This window comes from Meleagris gallopavo, chromosome 5 (genome assembly GCF_000146605.3).
Source record: "Meleagris gallopavo isolate NT-WF06-2002-E0010 breed Aviagen turkey brand Nicholas breeding stock chromosome 5, Turkey_5.1, whole genome shotgun sequence".
Lineage (NCBI taxonomy): Eukaryota > Metazoa > Chordata > Aves > Galliformes > Phasianidae > Meleagris > Meleagris gallopavo.
Genome location: NC_015015.2, coordinates 40,614,507 through 40,634,846, shown reverse-complemented (window position 1 = coordinate 40,634,846; position 20,340 = coordinate 40,614,507). Strand labels below are relative to the sequence as shown.

Genomic DNA, 20,340 nt, shown 5'->3' with positions numbered 1-20,340 from the left:
TTCTCAGTCACTGCGAAGCCTTCTTGCCTTTTACTTTTCACTTATGGGGTCCTTCTCACCTTTCAGGAGATTTAGGCTGGACGTTAGGAAATACTACTTCTCTGAAAGAGTGGTCAGGCAGTGGAATGAGCTGTCCAGAAAGGTGGTGGAGTCACTGACCATTGACTGGAGATGTTCAAGGAACATTTGGACGTTGTGTTGAGGGATATTGTTTAGTGAGAACTATTAGTGATAGGTGGATGGTTGGACTGGATGATCTTGTAGGTCTTTTCCAACCTTAGTGCTTCTGTGAAGTTGAATGTATGTGCATATAGGCAGCCCTACAATACATGGCAGCCTTCTGAGAAATAATGTGCTGTAAGTGTTAAGCATGTTGAAAAGTTCCATTAAATAATTTTTAAGCACAGGAATGTTCTTCATGAGAAATCTGAGATTCCTCTATTCAAGCAAATTAATTTTGTAATTGGAAATATGAGTAGTGCATGTTTCTAAGACATCTGATTTGCTGAAGTTCTTTTGCTCCTTTAGAATCATAGCATTAGTACTTTTCATGCTCTTTTCTACATACATGAAGTCTTTAGGAATGAAACTAAGATCTTTATAAGTTCTGCAAAGACTTAGACACAGAAATCTGCAAGCATGAGTTCACATCAAGCAGAGCCAATGGTTGCTGAAGCCTACTAGTCTCATCTTCATAGCAACTTCATTCAAAACTGCCCTAAATTCACATAGAATTACATTCACATAGAATTACATCTATGTAGTTTATATAACTTACAAATGTCTATCTGTTTATCCTTAATATCTTTATATAGTACAGAAATGCTCTCCACTTTTGAAATTTATAAGTAGGATTGCAAATAATGGAAATAAATTTTTTTACCACAATTCAACAGTGCCCATTGAAGAGGTCTGTCTTAAGGAACAGTCTATTAGACTTTCTTGTTGTGCATAGCCGGAAAGAAAACTCAGATAGAAATCATCATTATTTTTACTCTTTGTTCATGTTTTGATACTGCCCAGAACTCAATTAAAATCACGTCCTATTATACGGAATACAAAACTGTGTATCAGAGGAAATTTTATGCTGTATGAATGAAAGTCATTAATTCTAGTTTTCAGTGTTGTATATATAGTCTTTTACTCATTTCTGCTGAGACTATTTTTATTTATAAATGGTCAAGCCAGTAGCACTTTAAAATGAAAGGCTTTGTTATAGAAGAATTAATGCCATTCTCTACTTACAAAAAGCAGCATAGAAAACCAAGTCAGGCAATGCTACTTCTGAGAATTGTTATTTAACACGATTACTTTGATTAACCATAATCAGAAAACAGCTTCAATTATCTGTAATCAGAGCTGTTCAGAATGTTTTCATAAAAACTTATGCTCCACTAGACCTAGGAGCACTCTAATACTTTCAAAATATCTGGCATGCCCTCTGATGCAGTATCCTAAATGGCATTGTGTAGAGCATGCACTACCTTATTAACATAATTATTTGTCATTTTTAATATATTTTCTGACACATGCTCCTCCTCCTTCTAATTCTGCTAAGTCTCCCTGCTAAGCCTCATTTCTTTCAACCTTAAAATTGGTTTTCTCTCCAAAAGTTTCATGCCATTCATTTTTTATCAAGCTTCCTTCATCTTCTAAATTCTGTCACTGTTCCTCATAAACAGTGTTCAGATGTACCTTATACTTCAGTTGGTATTGTTTTCTTTTTCTTCTTGGTTTGGCTTTCCTTATTTCTGTGGCTAATGAAAGTGTGATTAAATCCAGAGTGAAGTTCTTAAATGGTAAAAATTTTAAAACAAGGGTCACTGTGCTTTGGAATTTTCTTCAAGATATCTGAACAAGCTATTTAAAAGCTGAAGTACACAAAAGTGCAGTAGCTCACAAGGAACTGATAAAGTCATTCATCCACACACTGTCCATCTATGTATACAGTAGACTTGAATTGGGGAACCATGTGTGTGTAAGAGTGTGGAGGGACAGTTTTATAGGAGAAAGAAGAATAGAAAGGCTCAAAATTAGATGTGTGGTAGAATCCACAGTTTATCATATATGATCAGACAAACACTGAACACTTCCTCCCTCCTTCTGTCACCAATATACTTGCACCCAATTCCACTTGATAGAATACTCAAGTGAAATAATACCAGAGATGAAACACAATATACATCAGCTCAATTGAAGGCACAAAATGGGAGTACCATAGAACTACTGTCTTCCATCATTATTATTGTAATTAAATAAAAAAAGTCTTCCAGAAAAAAAAAAAAGGAAAAAAGAAGAAAGCTAAGAGAAAAAGACTTATTTTTTTTTAAAAAGGAATAATAACAAAATAAACCTGAATCTCTTTGAGAACTTCCTATTTTCTTCCAGCTCTCAACATAAGATTTGTATGATTCAGGAAAAATAGCTTAAAAAAAAACCACATTGATCAAAGAGTTTAGTTATCATTGTAACAGTTATTGTAATTTGTAATCATAGCAGCAGTAGGACCAACGCAATGAGAGGTGTTACAAAAAGAAGGATGCTCACCTACCTCCAGAGATTCAGGCTCACAGAAATACTCCACAAAAGAGAGATCTCCAGTAAGAAATCTTTTCTTTATCAGCCCATAATGAGGTCTAGAAGCCAGGCTCCACCCTCTTCTGGTCGCACAGGTGAATTACCTTCACCTGCACTTCCAGGGCTGACCTGATCTTTTCTCCAGGTGCTCAATCAGTGGTTCAGGCTGATTCAGCAGTTTTCAATCATCACTTGGAAATCCATAATGTTTTTGCACTAAGCAGGATCTCCTGCTTACTCCTCACATGCTCTTAGATATTCAAGCATTTACAACATAGTTCATTCTTATTTTCATTCTTCTGATGATCAGTTTGAACTATCTGAAATTAATTATGTGGAAGATGATTAAGCCATTAAGAATGCTTATTAATCTGTCTATCAAACTTTATTTAATAGAAATTTAAAGCATTGGTTTCAACTGTCACTAGGTTGCCCATTTATTACATATTTCACACACGGAAAGAATTTTGTTTAATCATCACCATTTTTCTCTATCAAATCAATTTGCATAAGGGCTGGCCAAGTGGGCAGAATGAAAAGCTATATCCAGCTAATGTTATTGATTAAGAAGACCTGATCCCCAAACTATGCTTCATTAGTTATCCTGGCTTCCACTTCAGAATGCAGAAATTTGGGAGTTTTCATAACATTACTCAAATGCATGAAGCATCAATATATTTTATGATGTATTTATCATTATAGACTCATTAACTAAATACAGTCTCTAATGTGACAAATAATGTGTCGCTGGTTTATAGAAGATTATATAATTTAGGAATAAATACAATCTTGGAAGTGTCTAAATTTTCAAACTGCTAAGACTGTACAGTGATCTCTTCAGTACTAATCAGAGGAAAACTGGTTAAGGACTCAGCATTAAGTCTTTAGTCTCTTTAGAATTTACAGACCTAAAAATCATATTGATCTCATCTGAGACATAGACACCTAGAGTATGATCGTACCAGCATTTAGTGGATTTTTTTGCACCACATGAGTGTGCAAGAAGGTGTTTAACGCAACTTTTTAAATGAAAGTAATTTTAGTTACATGAAACATAGAGAATGTAGATTGAATATGTGACTTATGCACACTCAAAAGTGAGAAATTTGAAGATTAGAAAAAAATAAGCTGTGTCTTATTTTTGTAACATATATATTGTTTCTTAATTTAGGATGTAACAAACACTGATAAATTACTTCATGGGTAACTGTACCGTCCACCACAAGATTTCATATACTATTTCATTTTCCACTACAAAGTATATTTAGGGTAAACTGTTTCTCTTAATTAATATTAATTCTTAGAAATGTAAGATACAACTAACTCTTGAGGTGCCTTTCGCTGAAATGTCTAATACTCCCCAAACATTTTTCTGGCTTCTAACACAAATTTGTATGCCTTCATTTACAGCGTACGCTGACTCTACCACTTTCATTGCCTTCTATATGGGATAATTATATGAAATTCATCTTTTTTCAGAAACATGCAATTGTGCACGGAAAACATAGTAGAGAGACTTTTTGTTTTGTTTTCGTTTTTGTGGATGACAAATGAGAAGAACAAAAAAAAAGAAAGAGATGCACGGCAAACCATATGAGTGCATTTAACTCTCAGAAACAAGGACAAAATATTGATAGCCTTTAAGGGAAATGCATGTGATCTTACTGAGAAGAGACAGAATAGATTATACTCTAACAAGCCATGAACACATAAAAGCAGCCTAACATTAGTCCCTCTGCTTCTACCTGAAATCTCATTTTCTTGGGGTGCATTATCTCAGCAGATTTTGCTACTTTTTTTATCACAAACTCAAGAGAAAAGTACTTATTTAGAAATTGATAAAGAAAGCTCAGAAGATAAGCACATTTACAACTTCAAGCTTCTAGTGTCCTATGACGTACCTATGTTTAAATACTACTGAGTGAATTGCCAGATCAACTAACACTTCATATTTCATACTATTTAAAAATATATCAAGGTCTCTAATCTTAAAATAGTCAATTTTATTGACTTCATTGTAGCATGCATCAAATACAAGATCAGGATCTATTAGCAGTACTAAGGTAACAAAATTAAGTTAGACGCATATGGAATAGCAATAGATCTTTTGAGCTCCTGCAAATATTTTCCAGTCTTGACTGATTATATGTTATTATATGCAGGCCAAATTATTATTTCATTTTTAAACCTCACTTCTCATAATGAATATAAGATAACAAATGTTTTGATTAATAGAGTTTTTGAACTCAAAGACTGTATCTGTAAAAAGGAAATTTTGTTTTGACATCATATGAAGACATCAAGAAAAAAATATCCCTTTCTTATCCTGCTAGTATTTTTCCAATACTATGATGTTGCCACATTAACAGAGATTCAGAAAGTAAAGAGCTTATTTCATTTTCTGGAAACATTTTGATTCGATTTTTTTTTCTTCTTTTTTTTTCCTTTAAACTTGGTCTAAAGTCTAGAATTTTAAAAATTCATAGGAAATTTCATTTTTCATCAAAATAACTTCAGCAAATTCATCCAGGACAGATGGTCCTGGAACAGTGCTGAGATATTCCAACAGCAGTTCCCACAGCAAGAAACATTCTTCAATAGGAATTGTTAATCAGAAAATACAAAAATTAACTTGGTCTATGAATGCCTTAATCTTAGAAAGCTGAAGAGAATAAAGTTTTCCACTACATTCGAGACAGAGAAGTCAGCTCTAACTAATCTCATTTGTGAAATTTACAACACCTATAATTCTATCCATAATCCTCTTCAGTAGGAATTTGCACATATACTGCACGTATGAATGACTGACAGCATTGATACAAGCAAGAAAGACATTCAATACATGCTATGGAGTACAGATATCTCTACAGAAAGATGTGTATCCCTGTCATTCTTAAATTCAATGAGACAGGTTGAAAACCTTCAGATCAGAAGTACTGAATAATGGCATGTTTTCCTCTGGCTTCCTTCCTAGAGTGAGAGAACTTGACACAGGCTGAGACTAAGAGAGAGAGATTTAGTTTACATTTTTGCATTAACAGACAGTTTCAGGTCCAAAGTGAGTTCCTAACTCCCGCTTGACACTGGCCCAGACAGAGGACAAACTGGTCTTCACATATAGGTCTTGATAACCTGGCTGAAGTGATATCTCAAGAGTAGGAAAGATCTCTTTACACTGAAACAACCCCCAATGTTTTCTGTTTCCCTAATTTAGAGCAGGCATACTCTAATTTACCTGACCTGTAGAGCATGATTTTAAATTCAGGAGGGATTATTTGTGACTAACACTTAACACCTCAGCAAGTCATATGCTTTGTGATTGATCTTCATTGATAGCCAGCACTCTTAAGGTCTGGTTCTATTTAATTATGATATACAAATATATAAATAGTTATACCATTTATTTTGATTGCATTGCTTCTTCCTCCTTACTTATATTTTTCCCTCTTGAATAACAGGTATCTCTATGACAAAGAGTTTCTTAAAGGTTATATATAAAGAAAACTTTTCTGCAGATGTAATTAAAAAAGTTATATTTTAAATATTAGTATGAGAAGTATGAGTACAGCCTAAGAAAAGGGGTTATTGTTTGTTTTATGTTTTAGTTTTGTTTTTTGAGAAAAGGATCTTGAGAGTTTTTCACAGATGCTGTGGCTGCAAATTCAGATAGAAATTCTGGAAGGAGAGGAAATTACTGGAGCTGGAGCTGCAGACTTACTGTGTTGGCAGAGCTCTAGAAGGGCAAGGGAACAGCCAGAGGTATTATATTGAGCACTGACAGATATGTGTGGGGTCTCAAACACAGGAAAAGCAGACTGTATTGTAACTCAAAAGTGAGGTGAATTTGAGCAGAGCCAGTTGATTGCTAATGTCCTCAATTAGATCCTTCAGAAGCAGCAGATTAATAAGTTTTGTAAAATAGAGGGGGAAATGCTCTTAAACACATCCATTGAACTCAGTTTATGGTAAGATTTCCTCACAGGATTGTGCCTCAGGAGAAGTTAGAGTTCTTTGAAAGCTGAGAGAGCATCTTTGTTTCTTTATGCTTCCTCTGCCAAGAGTCAACAAAAGCTCAGCTAAAATGAAGCAGCCAAAATGCCATTCTGTGTGACTAAGAGAGGTGAGGAGATTTGCACTTTGAATAGTAATGAGGTACAGATTCTATTCCTAATTGAAGGCTTCAGTCCTTCCCAAGATGTTTTTATTGCTCATAAACAACAAAAGACCCTGCATGTTTACCTTAGCATTTTCAGAAGACATCAGTTAAGACAAAAGCAATGTAAGATTTATATACATTTTCTCCCAGTTTCTAAAGTCCACCAAATATTTCCTGTTTAGTCTGTCTCCTGATGAATCTGAGATCATGTTAGTCCCTATGTGTTAACAGTGCTGTTGATTAAAGAAACAATATTACTGATAACATTTAACTACAGCAGAATTTGCAGATCCTGATATTCCAGTCAGACTCACTTTCTATGTCAATTAGATTTGCAGGGCCAAATTTCTATTGGATGTCTTCTGTACAGTTTCTCTCAGATGGCATTTGCTTAGACGTTAGATAAAAGTGTCAGATTTTGATTTTGGTCTGCAACAAATTAGTTCCAGTTTTCTTCCATTTCTTAATCCTATCCAGCCTTCTCCCTCTGCTAAAAAGTAGTGGAAAAGGTTATGTCAGTTCTAACTATTTCCTTTGATGGATGGATATCTGGGATGTATTTTGGCTCGGAGTCTGTTTTTGCACAGTGATAACTGTAATAAATTCATGCTATATGCAATCCTGTCAAAAAGTTTAAAGAAGGCATGTTGCCTCTCTTATTAAGTCCAACAATTATTAAAATGAATGATTACAAAGAATGGCATCACGCTTAAAAAGACAGTTTAAAGAAAAATAAATCAAATTCCTTAGATATATCCTCAATTTAAAAATGTTATTAGGCTCCTCTGTGCAAAATATCCATTCAAGACACTTTCATGTCCTGATCTTGAAATCTCTCTGTTGTCAATTACCCCATCAACTCATAGGAGTTCACTAAAGGCCTCTCATTTGTTGACTTAAATAAACTATAGGGATCTGATTAAACAAAGGATTGACCTATCAGGAGGGGTTTGACAGAAACTCATCTTTCTCTCGCCATGTCAATAGAAAGGTTATTCTGTTTGATACTTCCAAAAACTGATCTGTTTAGTCTCAGTCTGCATCTGCTTAATTTAGTCTTCTGTGACAGGATTCAGGCTGGGACTAAAGCACAAAAGCTCATATGCCTGAATCAAGTTTTTACACTTGCTATCTTGGATATCTTGGATCCCATTATTGTCAACAGATAACTGCTCAGCAATTGCATTGCCCTGAAGATGGTCATTTAAATACCAATTAAATCATCCTCAACATTATACATCTGCTTCTTTGGATTTCTTGGTTTGGTCGATACTCCTGGGTCCAATGTAAATACAAACAAATGGAACAATGCTCCTGCAATACATACAGTAAGCGTCATAGGGGTGCTACAGAAACCTGGATAAGAAAATTATAAGTAAAAAAATATTTTTAAGAAACACTAATTATCAAGCTTGTATAGGCAGTGCTGCTACCTACTTTGCATTTCTACACACAGACAAAATACTGCCCATACTGAGGCTAGGATTAAGTATTCCAGTCCATCATTGCCTTCATAAAGCAAAATTGCCAATGATTCTTTTACTTATTTATTTACAGAGTAGATTCATGCTTACCTTTAGCTCCATTTATTTTACATCCTTTTTCATCCACTTAATACAGCTACTTACAGCTACACTGATTGCATGTTTTATCATTCAAATGTTTAAATTTGAGATTGACACTATTTTTAGGAGTTTCTTCCAAATATTAGTTACATCCACAAAGCTTGATTTCTCTAGATCAATTTCAAAATATATTTCCACAGATTCTTCCTCATCACACTTGTAGATTTTATTGCTTAAGTTATAGCACTGACTGTATTTGGATTTTTAAGACAAAGATCAAATGGATAGAAAAGAGAATTGAATTGCTTTAATTTCTAAATGTTGCCATTGATTTAATTTCTGTTCCAATTCACTTTTGAGGAAGAAGAGCACATCAGAACACAGTAACTGTTGGATCTCAACTGCACTGAATACAGAAGAAAATCAAGCTCTCTGATAATTTCTAATTTTCACTTGAATTTTTGGTCATATACTTCCACGATTTCAGTCCCTCTTAGACACCCTAATGAAAGTCCAAATGGATATAGAGTCAGTAGCTTCATCCCATGTCACTAGAAATAAAAGAAAGCTTTTGCTAAATAACAAGTAAGCCCTTCTTACAATTGAGTGTTGTGAAATGCCACTGGAATTACTTCATCCATTTCTGGATAGGTCTTTTTCTTTCCCAAAGAGTCTAATCTATGTGAAAATTTCTAAAAGGGCTTCAGAATTGTTTCTAAGTTTTGTGCTTACATTACTTGTCATTGTCTTTAACTATTCAATATATGAACGTGACTACGATTACATAATAGCATACATTTATATTACTGCAGAAGAAATAGTTAAGGGAAAAAAAATCAATCTCATGAATCATTATGATAAAAGATGGTTTTATTTAGAAATATCATCACAGTAATAATTAAAAAATGAAGACCATTTATAGAACTATTTACACAATTTATTTGCCTTGGGGCAGATTTTCTTGGGGAATAAGCTCAATCATTGCATTTGCAAATAACTAAATCTGAGCCTGTAAACTGTGTTGAGATGTAAGCCCCTGCACAGACAATTTGTTTATATAGCCTCCTTGAAAAACTTTGAGTTTTTGTCAACATTGCTTTTTATCATACACAGCTGTCAGGACAAAACCAAGAAACTATGCTTTTTTAGCATTCAATAAACAAATATTCAGGGATATATGGAAGATATTGTGTCTTGGACACAAGAATCTTTAACAGAGAGCAGTAATGATCCTGCATTCAAGTTTAACGTTAGTTTTGCAATAATGGGGCCAAAGGAAGTAATTATTTTACCTACTTGAATAGAAAATATATTCTCACTAACCAAATTCCAATAAATTAAATCAACAGAACCTGATTTTGCATGTGTACTCTGGACTGTAAATCACTGGCCTACAACACTGAGAACTATGAACTAACTGTGGGCTTATAAAATTCTTCCCAGTTTTATCTATCACCTGGGACTGCAAAATCCAGCACTGTGGATAACTGAGCTGCTAAAACTTAAGCTGCTATGCACAGCAGTCTGCATTTCAGATGATGCCATGCTAGAGTGAAACAGAAGCAGAAAACCATAGCGTCAGAAGTCTCACAAATTTCTCGTAAACCTCTGGCTCTCTTCATTTAATTACGTGCTTATAGTAACAAAGAATACACAAACACTCTGTTCTCATTATTGATCTTTCCATATATTATTTGTTGTTGCTGTGAAAGCAGTCCTCAAATCTAATGGATTTCCTTCCTGATTCCAGAGTTGAGAGCAGGGCAGAAGTGGAGTTATTTAAAGCTTGAAGTTGAAGAAGGTCCTCTGAAGAAAAAGACTTCAATCATAAACAAAATTAATGTTGCAGGAAAAATGCTGGGCCCTCATGTAGAGACTGTGTAACTAGAGCAGAGATTGGCATGATTAAACTGCTGGGTACTATATGTTTTAACTGTTTCCAGGCTCCTGACAAAGCCCATCAAAACTAAAATCATATTTGCTCAAAGCTGACAGAAACTTTATTTAGATTTTCCTGTACAGAACCAGTGAGATATAAATGTCATGTGACTTGTTAAACGAAATCCATTCTTCAGAAGAAAACACTGTCATGTTCTTCTGCCTAAAACAATTGTGAGTACTGACTTCATGGAAGGGAAAGATTCCACTAGTGGGTACCAACTCTGGACTCAGTTGTTCTTGATATATATTGAAAATATGTAATTCTGTATTGCTCTCATTAGACTTCATAGACTTACAGCTTACTGTGGATTCTATGCGGCATTAGGATGATCCTTGTAACTGCATCCATAACCTGGAAAAAAAGGAATATTTTATTCTCCTAACAACCAGTAAGATTGGCTAGCAGCATTATTAAAAACTACATGAATCTTGCTAGGACACATATGAAACGCTACTGAGACTGGATGGCAGCTTTACAGTTTGTTGTTTACTGTTTTTATAGAGCATTATTTTCCTTAATCTGAAATAGATTTCATTCAGCTGAAACTTCCACATTTGATGTTTGGAATAGAGTAAATTGATACTAGGGTATGGAGTAGAGAAAGAGCAAGCAAGCAAGATGACATGCTTAGTGGATGAGGGAAAGGCTGGATGATGTCAGCTTGAACTCAAGCAAGGCATTCAATACTTTTTCCTACAGCCTTCTCCTGCAGAATCTGGCTAGATGTACTGCTTGCTGTGCACAGAGCTGACTGGATAGCTGTGTACAAAATGTTGTTGTGAATAGAGTTAAATCCACTTGAATCCTAGAATAGTGAGAAGGGACATAAAAGATTATCTATTTCCAACTCCTCTGCTGTGGGCACCTGTGGGTTGCCACCTACCAGATCAGGCTTCCACCAGATCACTATTTGCCCCTGAAATTAAAGACACTCTCTCTTTTTGTCAGCGTGTCACAGGATTGTTTTTACACCCTAATCAAGTTTCAGCTTGAAAATTTTCCACTTTTTTTCTTTTTTTTAACTAGGTACCACTCCTGTTCTTACTTGCTCAAGACCTTTGCTGTTGAAATTATTTCTGAACTGCTTTGAAGTGCTTCACAAACAAATGATGTAAATGCAATATATTGTTATTAAATCTGAGAGAATAACTTCTCTACTGGAGGGCATTCAAAGTTCTTTGGTGTAAAAATAAAACAAACACACAATAAGCGTGCCACACAATAATCAGTGATTTCTGAATTATCTTTCAGGTTAAGTACATTAAAACAAAACAACCTTCAACATTGTATGTCAGCTACTGTTTTCCTATGGACTTCTTTTCACTGACAAAGCACACAGCAGAAAAATCAAGAACTGATGAGTAGTAACTGAAGCAAAAACAAGTGTATCAGTGGATGAAATGAAAAAACACCAGCTAACTAACTAAATTCAAGCTCAATTCTGCAACCATCTGTATCTAATTTTCAGTAGATCAAACTGTTGTTTATGATTTTAACAACAGTAAATTAGAACACGTTCTCAACTAACAGAATGCTTGTTTTGTAAACTAGACATCAGAGACTTCTCTGGTTGCAAAATAAATAAATCCCACTCTTTTCAAATCACTCTGTAATAACTCTGTATTTATGAGGATCATTTCTTAAACTATGGCTCAATGTATCCATGGTTGTATATCACAATCAGCTTTGCATTATTGATGAGCTAATATTCATTTTTTTCTGTATACTTTGAAAGATGAGCGAGTAATAGTGTGAGGATTCACAGGCAGCCAGACAAAAAGAACCCATCATTTTCAACGTAAATACAAAGAAAAGCATATGTATACAGGTATTTTGGACACTACTGAATTACAACTTCTTTGTCATTCAACTATAGTGCTTGATAACGATCCTGCATTGTTACACTTTCGGGGTGCAGTTGAGTTTAGTATAATGTAATTCACAGAGAATGTCCAGGATAAAAGCATTAGCTCTGAAATCAAATGCTAGCTTTTCTGCTAGACTCAATCTCTTCCACACAACTTATATCCTGGTAATATCCTGGAAGAGCCACTACATTATATGTCAATAGTACAAATGAGTTGACAGACAACTTGCTTTCAGTAAGGAGATATGTCTGTCAGGACAATGAAGCACAATACCAAAGGCTCAGAGGCAGTCCAGGTTAAAGGCTTCTCCTTAGAACTTCTATTTTGTTTGCTTAAGAATAGATATAGACTGAGGAGCTTATTCTAGTTCTGATTTTGGAGCTCAGAAACACTACTCTCCTTTAATCTGCAAGGGCAAAACAGAAAGGGATACCGAGAAAGAGCAAGGCTAAAATAATTTCTTGGTATTAACAAAACAAGAATGTATTGTTTTCAGTAAGTTGTAAATCTGTTTACATAAATTTATTAAGAACAAACAAACAAATATCTTTCATTAAAATATCACCTATGAAAAGAGTTCAGAAAATGTAATAGAATATTATTGAATGAATCTAAAGAGGCTTTTAACCAGCCCATGACAGAATGTAATCTCTTATCTATATGTTGATTTGTATCTTGACTCAGGTTTTTTCTGGAGGTCTCTATCATCCATATATTATCCAGTAGGTCAAATCACATAACAAAGGCCCTCACTTGTAATCATACTCTGAACAAATGAACATTACTCCCTGTCTTCAGGATATGTCAGTGGCCATATCATGGTCTGATGCGATATTGAAACACCATAGAGTAGGGTCTGCAGAACTGTACAGAACAGCCGTTCTCTCTCAACAAAACTTACGTCACTGTAGGATTATACATAAATGCACCATTTATTTGGGCAATGGAGAAGAAAATAAACATATACATACAGAACAAGAAAACCCATTCTTATTTTGAGCATGTTCTGTGATTGAAAACTGATTTTAATTTAGACATTCTGCACAAAAGATTATGCTGGTTAGGCCTGTGTGTATGCAAATACATCCACATAAAACAAGCTATCCTGCCCTCCTAGGCTCCTTCAGTTTTCTTTATACAGACAGATATGCTTTGCAGTGATCGTTTCTGTGTTTATACACATTTTAACTATTATTCATATTCTGAACAGCCACAAGTTTCACTTGTGATATTTACAGGCTATTGAAACCTGTAAGAATGACTACAGGTGGAAATCCAAAGCAACAGCTCTAATCGCTGCAATTCTGAATGGTTGCTACTGCCACCCTCTCACATGCTAAGGAACTGCCAAAAACTCAGTGATTTAGCAAGACAGAAGAGAGAGCCATGTAAACAAGAGGAACATTGCAGGAGCTGACTGTGTACAGCTCAAGCTTCAAGTTTTACTGCAAATGGTTACCAATTGTAAATGAAGATATGTTTTCCACTAGTGGCAGAGCTGTCAGGAGGAGCAGAAACAGAAACAGTAAGACCACAGAGAAATTATTTTATTCTATCCTTGTCCCTTATGAATGATGGGATCGCAATGCAATCTGATGTGTTACAAGCTTCTTACTGTTCATGGTACAGGAGGACAGGAGTGTTTTAACACCACACACAATTTTCTTTTGACTGGAAAGGCTCATGCATTTTTTTCTGTAAATATCCACAGTTCCTGATATGTTGTCCTACACATACAGTGTCACCCTACTATGAATGGAAACTTGTCACGTGAGCTCTGCATCTATCAAGTCATTACTAGATAGTGAAATATCCTTCATTTTAAAGGGGAGAGGAAGGACTCCACTATAATATTGGAAGGTGGGCCTGGGTGAACCTAATGAGGTTCAACATGGCAAAGTGCAAGATTTTGCACTTGGGCCAGAGGATTCCCAGGCATCCATACAGACTGGAAGGAGCGGTCCTTGAGAGCAGCCCTGTGGAGAAGGACCTGGGGGTCTTGATAGATGAAAAGCTTAACATGAGCCAGCAGTGTGCCCTTGTAGCTCAGAAAGCAAATGGTATCCTGGGCTCCATCAGAAGAGGGGTAGCCAGCAGGGACAGGGAGGTGATTGTCCCCCTCTACTCTGCACTTGTGAGGCCCCATCTGGAGTACTGTGTCCAGGTCTGGAGCCCCCAGTACAAGAAAGCCAGAGCTGTTGGAGAGGGTCCAGAGGAGAGCCACAAAGATGATCAAGGGACTGGAGCACCTACCCTATGAAGAGAGGCTGAGGGAGCTGGGTTTGTTGAGCGTGGAGAAAAGGCGGCTGCGGGGTGACCTCATTGCAGCCTTTCAATATCTAAAGGGATCCTACAAACAGGAGGCGAATCAACTCTTTGAAAGGGTAGATAACAGCAGGACAAGGGGAAATGGTTTTAAGTTGAGGGAGGGAAGATTTAGGTTAGATGTCAGGGGGAAGTTCCTTACAGAGAGAATGGTGAGGTGCTGGAACAGGCTGCCCAGAGAGGTTGTGGATGCCCCGTCCCTGGAAGTGTTCAAGGCCAGATTGGATGGGGCCCTGGACAGCCTGGTCTAGCATTAAATGGGGATGTTGGTGGCCCTGCATGTGGCAGGGGAGTTGGAGATTCACAATCCTTGAGGTCCTTTCCAACCCTGGCCATTCTGTGATTCTGTAATATTCAAAGACCATGTACACATTTAATGTGGAGATGTCTAGACATAGAGTTCTGATTATTTTAGAAAAAATGATCTACCAGTTCTTATAGAAGACAGAAGGAATTGTATAAGCTTTGGGTTCAGTTACACCCCTTTTACATGAAAAAATAATCATTGAATGGTATAGACTCACAGAATGGCTTGGGTTGGAAGGGACCTCAAGAATCAAAAAGTTCCAACTCCCCTGCCACAGGCAGGGTTGTTAGCCACTAGAACAAGTACTAAATCAGATTGCCCAGGGCTCTCTCAGTAAAAAATGCCCCCAACATCTAATCTGAATCTCCCTTCCTTTAGTTTAAAATCATTCCTCCTTGTCCTATCAGTACATATCTGCATAAAAAGTTGATTTCCCTCATGTTTATAAATTCCCCGTAAATGTTGAAAGGCCACAATGAAGCTTCCCCATAGCTTTCTCTCTTTTCCAGGCTGAACAAACCCAGATCCTTCAGCCTATCTTCATAGAAGAGGTATTCCAGTCCATGGGTCTTCCTCGTGGCACTCCTCTGGATCATCTCCAACAGCTCCACATCTTTCCTTTGTTGGGTACCCCAGACTTCAATGTGGTACTCCAGCTAGGGCCTCATGAGGGCAGAATAGAGGGGGACAATCACCTCCCTTGCCCTGCTGGCCACCCCTCTTCTGCTGGAACCCAGGATACCATCAGCCTTCCAGGCTGCAAGCACATGCTGCTGGCTCATGTTAAGTTTTTCATCAACCAGAACCCCTAAGTCCTTCTTAGCAGGGCTGCTCTGAAGGATTTCTTCTCCCAGTTTGTATACATATCTGGGATTGCCTCAATCCAAGTGCAAAACCTTTAACTTTGTTTTGTTGAACATCATTAGGTTCACAAGGGCCCACCTTTTGAGTTTATCAAGGTCCTTCTGGATAGCATCTCTTTCTTCTGCTCAGCTTAATCACTCAGCATAATTCAGCTTAATAATTCACCTTAATTTCAAAAAAATGTGTTTCTAGGACTTGTCCTGAAGCAAACTTTATCTGAACTTGAAACCATCAGTTTTCTCAGTAGCAAAAATTCTTTTAACAACCAATAGTGTAACAAAGTTAAAAATTTGTGGTTTTGTGGAGAGAAGCTAAGCTTTCTGTTTAGATGATATTATTGGCCTTCCTTTACCTGGTCATATCCTTCAAATATCCATCTCAGGGGTGAAGGATCACATTAAGATCCAAAGATAGTTTTCTCTCTCATAACTTCCCAGTATAGGACTGAGTCTTGGAGCCCACCAGTTCCAGTCACACAGAGCCAGTGGTTTTGGTTAAAGTCAGTATCTCATATCTGTTAAATAGCTCAGTAGAAATGTTTCAGATTATTTACATTCCAGAAGCTACAGAATTTCATACTGAAAAACTTAAGTAGAATATTAAATTATTCAAGACCAAATAGGGCTCTTATTCTGACTATATGTTGCAAAGCTATCTGTAGTGCTAATCTTTTGTAGAACGTCATATTTTCTGTTTTCCAGGCTAGTAAGATAGGAAGCCCACTTACTTTCCAGGCAGATGGTGAAATGAAATACCAAAGACAAAGGAGGAAACCAGGTAGAAGTGAGGAGAAGAGGGGTAAAAAATAATTTTTAAAAAGCCATTTCTTGCCATGGTAGAATAACATCTTTCAATTCAGGATCTCATAGCATTACAGAAGCACTATAATTAAGCTCTCCACTTTCCTATGCTGTACAAAAGACATTCAATGCTGTCTTAACAAGAGAAGAGAAAGTAAAAAAAGATGTGCAAGTAAATGTGTGTGAGAGAAAGAGATAAGCTTGTGTTTGCTCATTCAGTTCATAATGAGAAGAAAATTATGTACAGTTTAATTATTGGTTTTATTTAAAGCTTTCTCAAAGAACAATCTTTCTCCTTCCTACCCCAACTATGGAGCAAACACACACACCAAAGTTGTAGAACCTAAGGTCACACACAAGATGGCAGGTTAATTTCATGAGCGTTTCCTTCCCTGCAGCTTTCAGCATTTGATGTTTCTATGTTTTCATCCTCTCTTGTCTCTTAATTCAGTACTTCTATTTACCTTTTTTGACATACTTTCATTCTCTTAAGTGTGTTGGTTACTTTTTTGTTATGATTGTGTGAACTGATCTCAGCAGAGAGGAGGAAAAAAAGAGACAGGATGTGTTGTGTCAGTTGAAGAGTAAGAAACTTAACATGAGACACTTTTTATGCCAGACAAAATGTAATAAGTGTGCTAGATGAAAGGTAGTTGAGAAATAACAGCACTTCATACAGCTATGAAATTACTTGAAATTAAAGCATAAACTAAAAAGATTTTGGTGTCTTAAAGAACAGATTGTCCTTTCTTCTTCTCCACTGTCTCAATGGTCTCCTATGAATTCTCCTCAGCAGGGAAGATTTTCACACCAGAACAGTGTAACTTTTAGTTAGTTCTTTAGCTAGGCAGAGAGCTGGACACCTACAGTCAGGATTCTTCAAAATAATAATAAGAAAAATAAAAATGACAGTGTCTATCTTTGTGTTCCACAGGTTAAATGACTATCAGTAACATCAGGAAGTTACTCCCACCAAACAGCAGGAGTTCAGCTGAAAAATATCCTGCAGTTTTTCAAAAAGAGGTTCTGGAAACCCTTTATTTCTTTGAATCTACTTGTAAAATTTCCTGTCTTGTATGACTGCTTCAGGGATTCTGAAGATATCTTTGTACATCCATATTTGTTAATCATTTAAGACAATACTCAACCCAAGGAGAGGCGATATCTCTGTGCTATGAGAGTCTACAATAGCTGCTTTGGGCCCACAGTGAAATCCTTTCACTGTTGCAATGCAAAGAAACATTTTGAAATAGCAAGAGCAACAACAATATAAAATTATCAGAATTCATTTCAAAACTTTAAAACTACCTCAGAAACATGACTCAGTTGTCACTGACCTTTAGATGTAATACCAATTTTTTTGTTCAGTGCCAACATAAGAGTTCTCTATGCTCCTTAAAAAGCTTCTCCTAGGCATATCACACTTATTTTAAGCAATATATTACGATTGTCACTCTTATGGGAAAAAGTAATGAAAATCTGAAAATCCAAAAGCCACCAGCACACCCATATCTGCCTCAAATTATATACTCAGAAAATATACTATTTTGAGAGAGCAGGTGTATCTGAAAAGACAGAAACAAACAGCAACATTTATTCATTGTGTTCAAGTGAAAGATCAGCTTTGTGAATGCTGGTTTCTCTTCAGAAAATATATCTCTCCAAATACGCTGAATAAATCCAAAGCCTGCTCCTCCTCTCACTGATTTCACGGTAAGCCATGATTCACCAGTGAAGTCCATTATACTGGTTCAAAAAGAGAATAGTACCCTAACCCCTTCTATTTTGACAGGTTTTATGCCTTTGCATGCAACTACCAAGTTCAGTGAATTGTTCCCCATTAAGAGTCCTATAATAGAAATTCCCACCTCTCCTTTGGATGGATGTGTCAAAATATAACTAAACCCCTTAGCTAACAAAGATATCCTGGTGACCAGTATAAATAAAGTTGTTATACTGCCAAGCTATTTTATCTCCAACTCACTTTTTCTTAGGTTCACTCCTCATTTGATATCCAGTCATCTCCTCAACATCCTAACATTTTCTCTGCAAATATAGACAAAAAGTAGCATGTCAGTAGTAAAGAAGTTCTCATTTGCATGATGAATGACAACCTTATCAAGCTCTTAAAAGCTCTATCTGATCCATTCAAACACAGTCTCTGCATTTGAAGTAGCAGCCAGGTGCCTTGAGAAAGGAAGGCCTGAAACTGCCAAATGATTTACTGCAGTAAATACAGGTGAAGGAGAAAACTAAATACAGTTACGTACTAAATTTAGCTAAGTCTGAATGCAGCTGGAATGTGGATGAAGGACAGAAGTGTCTAAAGGAATGAGAGCAATTTTTTCACCTCCTACTGAGGACGCAATAAACAGAGGGGCTGCAACACAACCTAAAAATACATATAAAGATTTAACTTGCCTCTAGTGTGACACAAACAAATGAAAGCAACCAAACAACAACTTCTATCTGGATTCTACCCTACTTTTTTTTTTTCCCCTATAAATAGGCTTATTTTCATGCTACACATAGTAACACAAACAATAACATGATTCTGACAGCTCAAAAAGTTGTTTAATTTGGCAGGTGAGGTCTACTATAAGTTGGACAACAACAGGCAGCTCTGTCCCTCACCTTACGTCAAAATGCAAATACTGAAACACACATACTTTTGGTCTATGCTATATTTATGAATAACCTGAACGCAGGCAATTCTTGATTTGACGGAGGTCAATACACAGTCTCACTTTGCTTAATGCTGAATTTACAAGATTTATAAGGCACTGTAAAAAGAACATACATGTTTCATAAAATACAGAGAACAAACAGCATGTTAACAAATTAGCTGCAGTCTTTTACTCCAGCTTGCTCTTAGCAGCAGTGAACACAGGACTGTGTTCTAAGTCATAATCTGCAGGTGGATTCATTTCACCAAACTTTCAAATGTTCTAATTTCATTTTAAAAAATGGAAAAAAAACAGAATCATAGAATAAATTTCACATTTTCCAAAATATATCATTTTGTCATATGAAATCCAGGAAGAAAATTCTCTAACTCCAATGTACTGTTAAAAAGCAGCATTCCTTTATTCCTAACATTACATACTGGGTGACTTGACAAGCAAGCACACCCTCTCAGAGTTCAGGTTCTACATTTGAACAGTTAAGATATATAATATGCGTATGCAATACATTGGCATTCTTTTTCAAGGACTCATAAATATATGCTAATATCTCTTTGGGCATTCTCAGTGGTATCAAGGGTGGTCAAGTGCCCACCTATTTCTTCCCCAATTTTTACCATCAGCTTAATCACTGAGGCCCTTGATTCACTTTCATCCACTGTGGAAAATTTCCATTGCTTATTAAACCATAGTGAGCGACTTTCTAAAACAATATATGTGGAATCCGAGGAAAATATCCTTGGGCTATTTGAGGCAAAAGATAAAAGTATTCTATTTTGTCCCCAGTTCAAAATTATTGAGGAAAACAAGACTATTCATCCACTAAAGTTGAAGTTGAAAGTTTTAGAACTATAACTCATGGATTGCTAAACTATTATATTGGTTCTTAAGCTAATATACTAATTCCCAATGCTAAACAAACCAGCCTATATCAGTTTACATCAACGATGTTTCTTTAAAAAGGTCACTCTGTTCATTGCATACAAAGGTTGTTACTTTAGGAAATAATACCTTGTCAGGTCTTCTGCTACATTCCTCAATAGGCAGAAGTAGGTTTACCTCTGGCAGCATACAACTCAAAGCATAGAACTGATATGTTATTTCAACAATATTAGCAGATGTGAAAGTGACAAACTCAATTGCATAAGTGCAGTAGAAGAGACAAAAAGATGATAGAGCACAAAAGCTAAAAGAAAGCATGTCTATACTGTCCCAGATATTTTAAAAATATACACGTAGAAGAAACAGCTTA

General features: G+C 36.2%; 1 long non-coding RNA gene across 1 annotated transcript in view; it reads right to left on the bottom strand.

The window, feature by feature from the left end:
• LOC109367848 overlaps positions 1 to 2,612 on the bottom strand; it is a 13,369-nt gene extending 10,757 nt beyond the window's left edge. The window contains exon 1 of the long non-coding RNA XR_002115351.1: positions 2,552 to 2,612. This is a non-coding gene — a long non-coding RNA (uncharacterized LOC109367848). The remainder of the gene's footprint in view (positions 1 to 2,551) is intronic.
• Between the last annotated feature and the right edge of the window lie 17,728 nt (positions 2,613 to 20,340).